This window comes from Arachis hypogaea, chromosome 19 (genome assembly GCF_003086295.3).
Source record: "Arachis hypogaea cultivar Tifrunner chromosome 19, arahy.Tifrunner.gnm2.J5K5, whole genome shotgun sequence".
NCBI classification, from domain to species: Eukaryota; Viridiplantae; Streptophyta; class Magnoliopsida; order Fabales; family Fabaceae; genus Arachis; species Arachis hypogaea.
The window spans coordinates 43,749,008-43,762,713 of record NC_092054.1 but is presented as its reverse complement, the minus strand read 5'-3'; the positions used below and the strand labels follow the sequence as shown (position 1 = coordinate 43,762,713).

The 13,706-nt window shown below is 40.3% G+C and overlaps 1 non-coding gene across 1 annotated transcript; it reads right to left on the bottom strand.

Moving 5' to 3' along the window:
- Positions 1–886: 886 nt before the first annotated feature.
- Positions 887–994, bottom strand: LOC112780686 (small nucleolar RNA R71). The gene has a single exon (XR_003191506.1). It is a non-coding gene; the product is annotated as a small nucleolar RNA R71 (small nucleolar RNA).
- Positions 995–13,706: the final 12,712 nt, after the last annotated feature.

The following is a 13,706-nucleotide window of genomic DNA, read 5'->3' as shown; positions in this document are numbered from 1 at the left end:
TCTTCCCTCTTTTTCAAAAATTTCTTTTTAATTAACTAATTATTTTTATTTTATTTCAAAAATTTTCGAAAAAAAAAAATACTAAACATTTTTCAAAAAACTATTTTCAAAAATCACTAACTCTTTTTCAAAATAATTTTCAAAAATTATACCTCCCCCATCCTATTCTATTTATTCATTCATATCTTAACATCTCATCTCACATCTCTTCCATCCGTACAGTTGTGTTTCTTCCTTTACATCACATTCTTTGTCTCCCCCTCTTTTCTTCCACTTACAAAGGGATCCCTATACTGTGGTATAAAGGATCTCTATTATTATTATTATTTTTCTGTGCCTTCTTCTTTGTCATATGAGCAGGAGCAAGGATAAGAACATTCTTGTGGAAGCAGATCCAGAACCTGAAAGGACTCTGAAGAGAAAATTAAGAGAAGCTAAAATACAACAATCCAGAGATAACCTTTCAGAAATTTTCGAACAGGCAGAGGAGATGGCAGCCGAAAATAATAACAATGCAAGGAGAATGCTTGGTGACTTTACTGCACCTAATTCCAATTTACATGGAAGAAGCATCTCCGTTCCTGCCATTGGAGCAAACAACTTTGAGCTGAAACCTCAATTAGTTTCTCTGATGCAGCAGAACTGCAAGTTTCATGGACTTCCATCTGAAGATCCTTTTCAATTCTTAACTGAATTCTTGCAGATATGTGATACTGTTAAGACTAATGGAGTAGATCCTGAAGTCTACAGGCTCATGCTTTTCCCTTTTGCTGTAAGAGACAGAGCTAGATTATGGTTGGATTCTCAACCCAAAGACAGCCTGAACTCTTGGGATAAGCTGGTCACGGCTTTCTTAGCCAAGTACTTTCCTCCTCAAAAGCTGAGCAAGCTTAGAGCTGATGTTCAAACCTTCAGACAGAAAGAAGGTGAATCCCTCTATGAAGCTTGGGAAAGATACAAACAGTTGACCAAAAAGTGTCCTTCTGACATGCTTTCAGAATGGACCATCCTGGATATATTCTATGATGGTTTATCTGAGCTATCAAAAATGTCACTGGACACTTCTGCAGGTGGATCCATTCACCTAAAGAAAACGCCTGCAGAAGCTCAAGAACTCATTGACATGGTTGCTAATAACCAGTTCATGTACACTTCTGAAAGGAATCCTGTGAGTAATGGGACGCCTATGAAGAAGGGAGTTCTTGAAGTTGATACTTTGAATGCCATATTGGCTCAGAACAAAATATTGACTCAGCAAGTCAATATGATTTGTCAGAGTCTGCATGGAATGCAAGCTGCATCCAACAGTACTCAAGAGGCATCTTCTGAAGAAGAAGCCTATGATCCTGAGAACCCTGCAATAGCAGAGGTAAATTACTTAGGTGAACCTTATGGAAACACCTATAACTCAACATGGAGAAATCATCCAAATTTCTCATGGAAGGATCAAAAGCCCCAACAAGGCTTTAATAATGGTGGAAGAAACAGGTTTAGCAATAGCAAGCCTTTTCCATCATCAACTCAGCAACAGACAGAGAACTCTGAACAAAATGCTTCTAATTTAGCAAATCTAGTCTCTGATCTATCTAAGGCCACTGTAAGTTTCATGAATGAAACAAGGTCTTCCATTAGAAATCTGGAAGCACAAGTGGGCCAGCTGAGTAAAAGGATCACTGAAATCCCTCCTAGTACTCTCCCAAGCAATACAGAAGAGAACCCAAAAGGAGAGTGTAAGGCCATTGACATAAGCGCCATGGCCGAACCTGTGAGGAGAGGAGAGGACGTGAATCCCAAGGAGGAAGACCTCCTGGGACGTCCAGTGATCAATAAGGAGCCTCCCTCTGAGGAACCAAAGGACTCTGAGGCTCATCTAGAGACCATAGAGATTCCATTGAACCTCCTTATACCCTTCATGAGCTCTGATGAGTATTCCTCTTCAGAAGAGAATGAGGATGTTACAGAAGAGCAAACTGCCAAGTTTCTTGGTGCAATCATGAAGCTGAATGCCAAATTATTTGGCAATGATGCTTGGGAAGTTGAACCTCCCTTGTTCATCAATGAACTAAGTGATCTGGATCAACTGACATTGCCTCAGAAGAGACAGGATCCTGGAAAGTTCATAATACCCTGTACCATAGGCACCATGATCTTTAAGGCTCTGTGTGACCTTGGTTCAGGAATAAACCTCATGCCCCTCTCTGTAATAGAGAAACTGGGAATCTATGGGGTGCAAGCTACTACAATCTCACTAGAGATGGCAGACAGCTCAAGAAGACAGGCTTATGGACAAGTAGAAGATGTATTAGTAAAGGTTGAGGGCCTTTACATCCCTGCTGATTTCATAGTCCTGGATACTGGAAAGGAAGAGGATGAATCCATCATCCTAGGAAGACCTTTCCTGGCCACAGCAAGAGCCGTGATTGATGTTGACAGAGGTGAAATAGTCCTTCAATGGAATGAGAACTCCCTTGTATTCAAAACTCAAGGATCTCCCTCTGCAACCATGGAGAGGAAGCTTGAAAAGCCTCTCTCAAAGCAGAGTCAACCAGAGCCCCCATAGTCAAACTCTAAGTTTGGTGTTGGGAGGCCACAACCAAACTCTAAGTTTGGTGTTGAACTCCCATATCCAAACTCTAAGTTTGGTGCTGGAGAGTCTCAACAAAGCTCTGCACATCTGTGAGGCTCCATGAGAGCCCACTGTCAAGCTATTGACATTAAAGAAGCGCTTGTTGGGAGGCAACCCAATGTTTATCTAATTCTTATTTTTATTATTTTTCATGTTTTCTTAGGTTCATGATCATGTGGAGTCACAAAATAAATATAAAAATTGAAAACGGAATAAAAAAAAAACATCAGAAGAAAAATCACACCCTGGAGGAGCATCTGTCTGGCGTTCAGCGCCAGAACAGAGCATGATTCTGGCGCTGAACGCCCAAAATGGGCAGCTTCTGGGCGCTGAATGCCAGAACAGGCATGGTTCTGGCATTCAACGCCAGAAATGGCACACAAATGGGCGTTGAATGCCCAAAATGGCCACCAACCTGGCGCTGAACGCCCAGAGTTGGATACAAAGGCATTTTTACATGCCTAATGGGTGCAGGGATGTAATTCCTTGAACACCTCAGGATCTGTGGACCCCACAGGATCCACTCAGGATCTGTGGACCCCACAGGATCCCCACCTACCTCCACTCACTTCTTCTCACCACTCTCTTTCACACAACCCCATAAACACTCTTCCCTAAAAACCCCTCACCAATCACCTCCATCCCTCTTTCCCACTAAACCTTCACCACTCACATCCACCCACTCTTCCCAATAAACCTACCTCATAAACTCCACCTACCTTCAAAATTCAAAACCAATTTCCAACCCAAACCCACCCATATGGCCGAAACCTTCCCCCCTTCCCTTCCCTATATAAAGCCCTCCATTCTTCATCAAATTCACACCACACACCCCTCTACACTCCTCTTGGCCGAAACCACATCTCCCTCTCCCTCTCCATATTTCTTCTTCTTCTTCTTTTATTCTTTTGTTTATTGCTCGAGGGCGAGCAATATTCTAAGTTTGGTGTGGTAAAAGCATAGCTTTTTTTGTTTTTCCATTACCATTGATGGCATCTAAGACCGGAGAATCCTCTAGAAGAGGGAAAGGGAAGATAAAAGCTTCCACATCCGAGTCATGGGAGATGGAAAGGTTCATCTCCAAAGCCCATCAAGACCACTTCTATGATGTTGTGGCCAAGAAGAAGGTGATCCCTGAGGTCCCTTTTAAACTCAAAAGAAATGAGTATCCGGAGATCCAACATGAAATTCAAAGAAGAGGTTGGGAAGTTCTAACAAATCCCATCCAACAAGTCGGCATCCTAATGGTTCAAGAGTTCTATGCCAATGCATGGATCACCAAGAACCATGATCAAAGTAAGAACCCGGATCCAAAGAACTATGTTACAATGGTTCGGGGGAAATACTTAGATTTTAGTCCGGAAAATGTGAGGTTGGCGTTCAACTTGCCATACATGGAAGAGAACGCACGCCCCTACACAAGGAGAGTTAACTTTGATCAAAGGTTGGACCAAGTCCTTATGGACATATGTGTAGAAGGAGCTCAATGAAAGATTGACTCCAAAGGCAAGCCGGTTCAACTAAGAAGATTGGACCTCAAGCCTATAGCTAGAGGATGGTTGGAGTTTACTCAATGCTCAATCATTCCCACTAGCAACCGGTCTGAAGTTACTATAGACCGGGCCATCATGATCCATAGTATCATGATTGGAGAAGAGGTGGAAGTTCATGAGATTATACCTCAAGAACTCTACAAGGTGGCTGACAAGTCCTCCACCATGGCAAGGTTAGCCTTTCCTCACCTCATTTGCCACCTATGCAATTCAGCTGGGATTGACATAGAGGGAGATATCCTCATTAAAGAGGAAAAGCCCATCACTAAGAAAAAGATGGAGCAAGCAAGAGAGCCCAGTCATGGAGCTCAAGAGGCGCAAGAAGCTCATCACCATGAGATTCCGGAAATGTCTCAAATGCACTTTCATCCACAAAACTATTGGGAGCACATCAACACCTCCCTAGAAGAATTGAGTTCCAATATGGGACAACTAAGGGTGGAACATCAAGAGCACTCCATCATGCTTCATGAAATAAGAGAAGATCGGAAAGCAATGAGGGAGGAGCAACAAAGACAAGGAAGAGACATAGAAGAGCTCAAGGACATCATTGGTTCCTCAAGAAGGAAACGCCACCATCACTAAGGTGGATTCATTCCTTGTTCTTGCCTTCTCTGTTTTTCGTTTTCTATATTATGTGCTTATCTATGTTTGTGCCTTCATTACATGATCATTAGTAGTTAGTAACTTTGTCTTAAAGATATGAATGTCCTATGAATCCATCACCTCTCTTAAATGAAAAATGTTTTAATTCAAAAGAACAAGAAGTACATGAGTTTCGAATTTATCCTTGAACTTAGTTTAATTATATTGATGTGGTGACAATGCTTCTTGTTTTCTGAATGTATGCTTGAACAGTGCATATGTCTTTTGAAGTTGTTGTTTAAGAATGTTAAATATGTTGGCTCTTGAAAGAATGATGACTAGGAGACATGTTATTTGATAATCTGAAAAATCATAAAAATGATTCTTGAAGCAAGAAAAAGCAGCAAAGAACAAAGCTTGCAGAGAAAAAAAAAATAAATAGAAAAAAAAATAGGCGAAAAAAAAAATAATAGAAAGAAAAAGAAAAAGCAAGCAGAAAAAGCCAAAAGCTCTTAAAACCAAGAGGTAAGAGCAAAAAGCCAATAACCCTTAAACCAAAAGGCAAGGGCAAATAAAAAGGATCCCAAGGCTTTGAGCATCAGTGGATAGGAGGGCCTAAAGGAATAAAATCCTGGTCTAAGCGGCTAAACCAAGCTGTCCCTAACCATGTGCTTGTGGCGTGTAGGTGTCAAGTGAAAACTTGAGACTGAGCGGTTAAAGTCAAGGTCCAAAGCAAAAAAAGAGTGTGCTTAAGAACCCTGGACACCTCTAATTGGGGACTTTAGCAAAGCTGAGTCACAATCTGAAAAGGTTCACCCAATTATGTGTCTGTGGCATTTATGTATCCGGTGGTAATACTGGAAAACAAAGTGCTTAGGGCCACGGCCAAGACTCATAAAGAAGCTGTGTTCAAGAATCATCATACTGAACTAGGAGAGTCAATAACACTATTCGAAATCTGAAGTTCCTATAGATGCCAATCATTCTGAACCTCAACGGATAAAGTGAGATGCCAAAACTATTCAAGAGGCAAAAAGCTATAAGTCCCGCTCATATGATTGGAGCTATGTTTCATTGATAGTTTGGAATTTATAGTATATTCTCTTCTTTTTATCCTATTTGATTTTCAGTTGCTTGGGGACAAGCAACAATTTAAGTTTGGTGTTGTGATGAGCGGATAATTTATACGCTTTTTGGCATTATTTTTAGTATGTTTTTAGTAGGATCTAGTTACTTTTAGGGATGTTTTCATTAGTTTTTATGTTAAATTCACATTTCTGGACTTTACTATGAGTTTGTGTGTTTTTCTGTGATTTCAGGTATTTTCTGGCTGAAATTGAGGGACTTGAGCAGAAATCAGATTCAGAGGTTGAAAAAGGACTGCTGATGCTGTTGGATTCTGACCTCCCTGCACTCAAAGTGGATTTTCTGGAGCTACAGAACTCAAAATGGCGCGCTTCCAATTGCGTTGGAAAGTAGACATCCAGGGCTTTCTAGCAATATATAATAGTCCATACTTTGGCCAAGAATTGACGATGTAAACTGGCGTTCAACGCCAGCTTTCTACCCAAATCTGGCGTCCAGCGCCAGAAAAGGATCCAAAACCAGAGTTGAACGCCCAAACTGGCACAAAAACTGGCGTTCAACTCCACAAATGGCCTCTGCACGTGCAACACTTAAGCTCAGCCCAAACACACACCAAGTGGGCCCCGGAAGTGGATTTATACATCAAATACTTACTCATGTAAACCCTAGTAGCTAGTTTATTATAAATAGGACCTCTTACTATTGTATTAGGCATCTTTGGACGCCTGGTTCTTAGATCAGAGGGGCTGGTCTCTCGGCCATGCCTGGACCTTTCACTTATGTATTTTTAACGGTAGAGTTTCTACACTCCATAGATTAAGGTGTGGAGCTCTGCTGTTCCTCAAAGATTAATGCAAAGTACTACTGTTTTCTATTCAATTCTTCTTATTTTGCTTCTAAGATATCCATTCGCACCCAAGAACGTGATGAAGGTGATGATTATGTGTGACGCTCATCATCCTTCTCCCCTATGAACGCGTGCCTGACAAACACTTCTGTTCTACATGAATTAAGCTAGAATGAATATCTCTTAGATCTCCTAACCAGAATCTCGTGGCGTAAGCTAGAATGATGGCGGCATTCAAGAGAATCCGGAAGGTCTAAACCTTGTCTGTGGTATTCTGAGTAGGATTCAATGATTGAATGACTGTGACGAGCTTCAAACTCGCGATTGTTGGGCGTTAGTGACAGACGCAAAAGGAGGGTGAATCCTATTCCAGCATGATCGAGAACCGACAGATGAATAGCCGTGCCGTGACAGGGTGCGTGAGCATATTATTCACTGAGAGGAGGGGATGTAGCCACTGACAACGGTGATGCCCTTGCATAAAGCCAGCCATGGAAAGGAGTGAGACTGATTGGATGAAGATAGCAGGAAAGCAGAGGTTCAGAGAAACGAAAAGCATCTCCATTCGCTTATCTGAAATTCCTACCAATGATTTACATAAGTATCTCTATCCCTATTTTATTATATAATATTCGAAAACACCATTATCACTTTATATCTGCCTGACTGAGATTTACAAGGTGACCATAGCTTGCTTCATACCAATAATCTCCGTGGGATTCGACCCTTACTCACGTAAGGTATTACTTGGACGACCCAGTGCACTTGCTGGTTAGTTGTATCGAAGTTGTGACAATTATGAATTAAGATCAGAGCACCAAGCTTTGGAGCCATTACCAGGGATTGTTCGAGCCTGGAGATCACAATTTCGTGCACCAACGGCCATGGGAGTACTTTGAGTGTCAAAGTATAGGGAGATTAAATTATTTACCACCTCGGTCAAGGTAGCTACGAATTTCTAGTGTCTTCCTTTGAGTTTCATGTTGCTCAAGAAGAAGAAGGCCAAGGGTGTCATCCATTGTAGATTGGGGTGGATATGAGGGTTCGTTACTTAGGGGGAAGGATTCATGATAGGAAGGTGTTTCATCTTAATAAGGATATGGAGATGGTGTATATTGAGATGCTGGTTGTTCAGAGTAATTGTGTTGAAATTGGAGAGGTTCTATGTATGGTTCATATGGCTCATAAGGTGATTGGTATGGTGGATATGAGTTAGGGTCATATGGAAGTGTTTGATTGTAGGGGGCATGTGAGTATGGTGGTTGAGGGATATATTGAGGAGGGGGTTCATTGGTATATGGTGGTGGTTGTTGATTGTCACGAAGAGGTCCACCATAACCATTGTCTTGGTATGCATCATGGAATGGTTGTTGCTCATAGTACATTGGAGGAGGGTGTTGCCAAGAGGGTTGATCAAATCCTTGTGGATCCTCCCATCTTTGATTGTCCCATCCTTGATGCATGCCTTCATTGTAATCTTTACTTTCTACAACATAATTTGAATCAAACTCATAGCCAAAGGGGGTGAGAATTCATAGTAACAAGAGAAAATAAAAACAAAAACTAACAAGAAATAATGAAAATAAACTCCTAGAACTAGAAACAACTAACAAAGAAACGAAAAGGCAAACATATTCACAATAACCAATAATAAGGTACACATTTGCAATTCTCCGGCAACGGTGCCAAAAACTTGACGGAGAAAAAATGTCGGTAAAGATTTTTACAAAAATGTCGCGTTGCAAGTATAGTTCTAAACCAACAATTTATCTTGGTCAATGTTTAAATTGTTTGTCACTTAAGCAAACCCAATAAAATTAACCGAAGTATTTAAACCTCGGGTTGTCTCTCAAGCAATTGCAGGTAAGTGTACTTACTATTGGGTATGGGAAAATATATTTTTGGGGTTTTTGAAATAAGAGACACGAAAGTAAAAATGGCAAGAAAATTAAGTAATAACTACGAAAGCTCTTAGCAAGGAAAGAGAATTAGAAGTCCTATCCTTATTATCATTGTCAATTCTGATGGTAAATGTGAATTGCCTTCACTTAGTTAACCTCTAACCAATGGAGGAAGGTCAAGTGCATACAATCAACTTGAGTTCACAAGTCCTAGTCAACTCATAGTGAGAGACTAGATTTAGTGAAGTTCAAGCTAACCGACAATCTTCAATTACCATTCAACAAAAGAGTTTTGATAACTCAAGAGTCTCTAATTGATCAATCCAAGTTAAGAATATAAAAATCTATTTTAAAATCCTACCAAGCATTTTATCAAACACTTGGAAGACGCAAAATAAAAGCACAAAAAAGTAATAAGAGAATGTAAAATCTAAGACCAACAATTGCAAGGAATCAATAATAACAAATGAAGAAAGAAGTAATAAACATGAAATATCTCAAATTGCAATAAAAAGGAAATTGAATCTAACATAAAGAGTTCATAAATTAAATTGGGAAAGTAAAGACGTCAACAAGAGAAAATAAACTAAGATGCTAGAATAATAGAATGTAGAAGAGAAACTAAATTAAAATAAGATGGAAATCTGAATTGGAGAAAAAATAAAACTAGAATCCCTAAAACCTAGAGAGAGGAGAGAGCCTCTCTTTAAAAACCTACATCTAAAACCTAAAGTGTATGAATGAAAAGTGAATGATTCCCCCTTCTAGCTCCACTCTGCAGCCTTTAATCAGTATTTTCGGGCCTGAAACTGAGTCAAAAACAGCCCAGAAATCGCCCCCAACATTTTTTGTAAATTGCAGCACGTGACGCTCTGTCACGCGTACACGCCGCTGGACTTTTCACTAGCCACGCGTAGATGTCAACCACGCATGCGCGTCGTATGTCTGTTGCACCAGTCACGGGTACGTGTCGCCCATACGTGCGCATCGCTATCGGATTCTAAAATCCTTAATTTCTTGTGTTCCTTCCACTTTTGCATGCTTATTTTCTATCCTCTAAGCAATTCCTGCCCTGAAATGTAACACCCTAACTATCAAAAAGTCATGCTTCCGGCTGCGCCACTCTGATAGCTCGGGTATTATGATGACTCTTAAAATATTTAATACTAAAATATGAGCCTGTTTAAAACTTAAACCGAATTACCGCTCTAAAAATACTTTTTTTTTATAGATAGCATACACCCATACATACAATACAACTTACAAAACTCACAAAGAATACATAACTAATACAATTCCTATCCCTCTTACAGAATGTATAAAGATAAATGCGAGGGATCATTAAATAATAACTAAAGCAATACAAAACATCACGAGAACAACAGCTAGGTAAACTCTTTGTGACTTCAGCGGCCATATCCTAAAAAGGAAAATTTGTAGGGGGTGAGAACATCATCCTCGAAAGGGTTCTCAGTAGAGGGTTTGTGAGAATTACTATAATAGGGTACGTGAAGGTAAAACTGTTACAGTGATTAATAACCGCCTTATGCATCTTTTCAAAACCAAAGATTTAATATCAAAATTCCAAAATTCTTTCTGAAAGAGAAAACTGTTATTTCCTCAATAAAATAAACCAAAAGTCTTTTTGAAAGTTTTTCTTACACAGTATGAATGACCAAGCTATCCCAAACATAGGTTCAATAAGTCTATGTTGAACCAGTTTAGTTTTTCATACTTTTCTAAGCCAAAAACACAAAACCAAACACAACGTTTGGCCCATCTCATAATCAACCACGGCCCTAGGTCCAAACAAGCCAAACAGCAGCCAATCCATTACAATACAACTAACTTTTCAGTCACAAACACAAGAAAAGGTTCAAGCACAATCAAGCAGTTACTTCAAGTAGAGTAATTAGCAATCAAACACAATTAATCACATAGGCAAACTAAGTACAATATGCACACCCAAACAATGTCACATAGATGCATATGATGAATGCCTGTCCTAGTGGCTGATGAGTCTCATCTGTTGGTTATAAAGCCAACCCGACAAGTCCTGGTAGCTAACCATTGGACTGTCCCTCTGTCGTGCATCCCCAACTCGAGTTATTCACAATCATAATCATAATCAGATAACACCCACACTGGTGTTTATCCACGGGGGCGAGCTCATCTGGAACACTTACGACATAGGGTCAGCAGAGTATCGAGTCTCAACCTGGAGCACGTGGTGGCTAGCCACTGCTTCTACCCAGGGAAACTCGTATCTCAGATAATTGGAAGTGCAACAATCACTTTATCAACTCAATAATCATCCATATTAATACTCAGCCATCTGGCACATAACATATTCCACAATCAGCCATAATTCATTATCATATACAGCTATTCTAGCTCATAACATATTCCACAATCATCCATTATTCATTATCATATACAGCCGTTTTGGCTCATAACATAATAGCACTTCTACCATCCAACATCATCAAACACATAAAATTGTCATTCAAGCCATAAATCATCTTTTCTCAATTCACTGTACTTTGAAATCAAAAATAGATTCTTTTCAGCCCTGGCTTTAAAATTCCCATTCCTCAAATCATTTCAAGCTCATAAGCCACTTTTAGTCAAAGTATGTTACCTTTTCAAAACAAAGCCACCCTCGGCATCCTCTTTCCAAAACTTTCAAAACCATGGCAAATTAAAGATTTCTTCTGAAATATTCAAACTCATCCATCCAAAAACAGGATTTTGTAACAAAAGTTTCTCGGTAGAGTCTCAAGTCTTTAGGGGAGAATAACATAATTTATTTCCTCAAATTCTTTAAAAATCTGTAAAACCTTAATTTTCTTGTTTTGAATAAATAAAAATAAGAATAGAATTTAGGGCAAACCAAGTCGTGTAATAAGTTACTCCAACCACATTTTTAAAATCCTTTCTTTTACTTAAACTGAAACTAATTTCAATCCCATGCTAAAAATCTGAAACGTTTCCATCGGCTTGGAAATCACTTTAGTTTTTCTAAACCCGAACTTTAAAGGATACTTTAAAATTTTCCCAAAACATCGTAAAAAATAAAGTTTATCCATCAAGATTCAAGTTCTTTCAAAACCACTGAATTTCCTCCAATTGAACTCCTCAAGTTAATTTCAAAGACATAAACCTTTTCACCTTTAAAACAGCTTAAGACACAAGCTCCTTCTAAATATCTTGCACCCAAAGGTAAAAATACTTTTCTTAAGAAATAGAGCTGAATCATAGTTCTTTTTTCAATAATTCATTTCGAGCACAATTCTTCACCTTTGTAAATAGTTCAAGTAAAATAGTACAAGTCTTAGATTCATAACTCTCCAAATAACACTTCGAATAGAATCTCGGATTTTCGCAGAAATTTTGGTAGCACATCCCCTAAAACATGGACTCTGCCACCCTTTCTGGATCCCATCCAAACCATTCTACAACCCTCTTTAAAGGGTTCAAAACCAAATCAGCTCAAAATCCAACTGAATCCAAAGGTGCATTTCCATTTTCATATTTCAAGAAAATCAAATCAATCTCAAATCAATGTCCAACGAATTAAACTTGATTTCAAAGCTTTAAAGAAGTGACTTTAAAGAAACACTTCAAAACCGTCCGTTTCACAAAACCAAATAATAATTGAATCAACCAGGCATTCATATTCATCCAAGAGAACCAACATTACATAAGACTTATACAATCACTCAAATATACATTTTTACCATATAATATCCATATATAATAATTCTAATTTATAAAATATGCTTTTCTGAAAAGGCTCCTACCTCGATACGCAAAACCATAACCCAAATGCCTCACAGAGGTCCTTTCGCCTCAACCCGAATTGATGGCAACCAAAACCTCGGCTCCACTTGCTCTCTCTCAAAAGCAGAAACAGCTTCAAATGCCACAAGAAAACTCGGATTCTAACTCCTAAAACTATTAACATCGCAAATACTTTATTACACGAAACAGAACACTAATGCAGGGCTTTTGAAACAGAAATACTTACTGAACTAGCGAAACAAAACAATGGTGGGCTCTGAACCAGTTTGGCAGCGGCCCCGGTAGCCACCTCAAGTAGTAGCGGCGACCGGACTCCAGTGATGGTGAATGAAACCTACATACAGAGACAATAAAGTTTCCGAAATCTTAAATGAATGAAAACCAAACTCAAAACCCTTACCCGCAGAGTTTTCCGGCGACGACAGCGGGGTTTCGGGCGGCAGAAGCAGCCAGAAGCTTCTGTGGTGGTTTCAGCAGCCACAACAACAACCCCCGCCGACCATACACAGTAGAACACAACGATTGTAGCAGCTAGGAGGCCGGTGGCAGCTTCTGACGGCGACAGCAACAAGGGCAACAGAACAACCCACCACCATCGCGTTTCCCCTTCTCAGCAAGCTCTCTCGTGCACGTGCTTCCTCTGTTCATGCCTCCAATGGCATCAGCGAGGGTGGCTTCTTTGGCGACGACAAGGAGGCTCGGCGACGGTGACACAGGTGACGATGGCTTCCCCTGTCGCGCTCTCTCTCTACTGTGCAAACTCCTATATCTCTCTCTCTCTCCCTCTCTATTTCTCTCTTCGTGCTCGCCGACAGTGGCAAAAGTGGCGGTGACAAACCCTAGCAGTGTCGGCGGTGGCTCAGCAGGGACGAGCTCCTCCGGCTCATGTGCAGCAGCGTCGTTGGGAGACACGGAAGCAGCGACGGCCGAACACGAACGCGACGAGGCTAACCATAGCCCTTCCTCCTTTGCGCGTCAATCTCCCTTTAGCTGGCGGCGATGAAGATGAATGGCACGGGTGACGGGCTCGGTGGCGGCCAGCTCGCAGTGGCTGCGTCGCTCTCCTCTCCTCCCTTTCTCGATTGCAGATCTCTTCCTCTCTTCCCATGGATCTCTCTCTCTTTCCCTTTTCTACTTCTTTTTCTTCCTTTCAAGGTGAAGGGAACTGTGTGTGACAGCGGTGAAAAGAGAGTGAAGAAGGGGCTAAGGCTGCGCAGTGTAAAGGGAAAGTGGAAGGGGATGGGTGTGGCAAAAATTAGGGTTAGGAGCAATTCAATAATTTTAATAAAATTAGGGTAATAGAT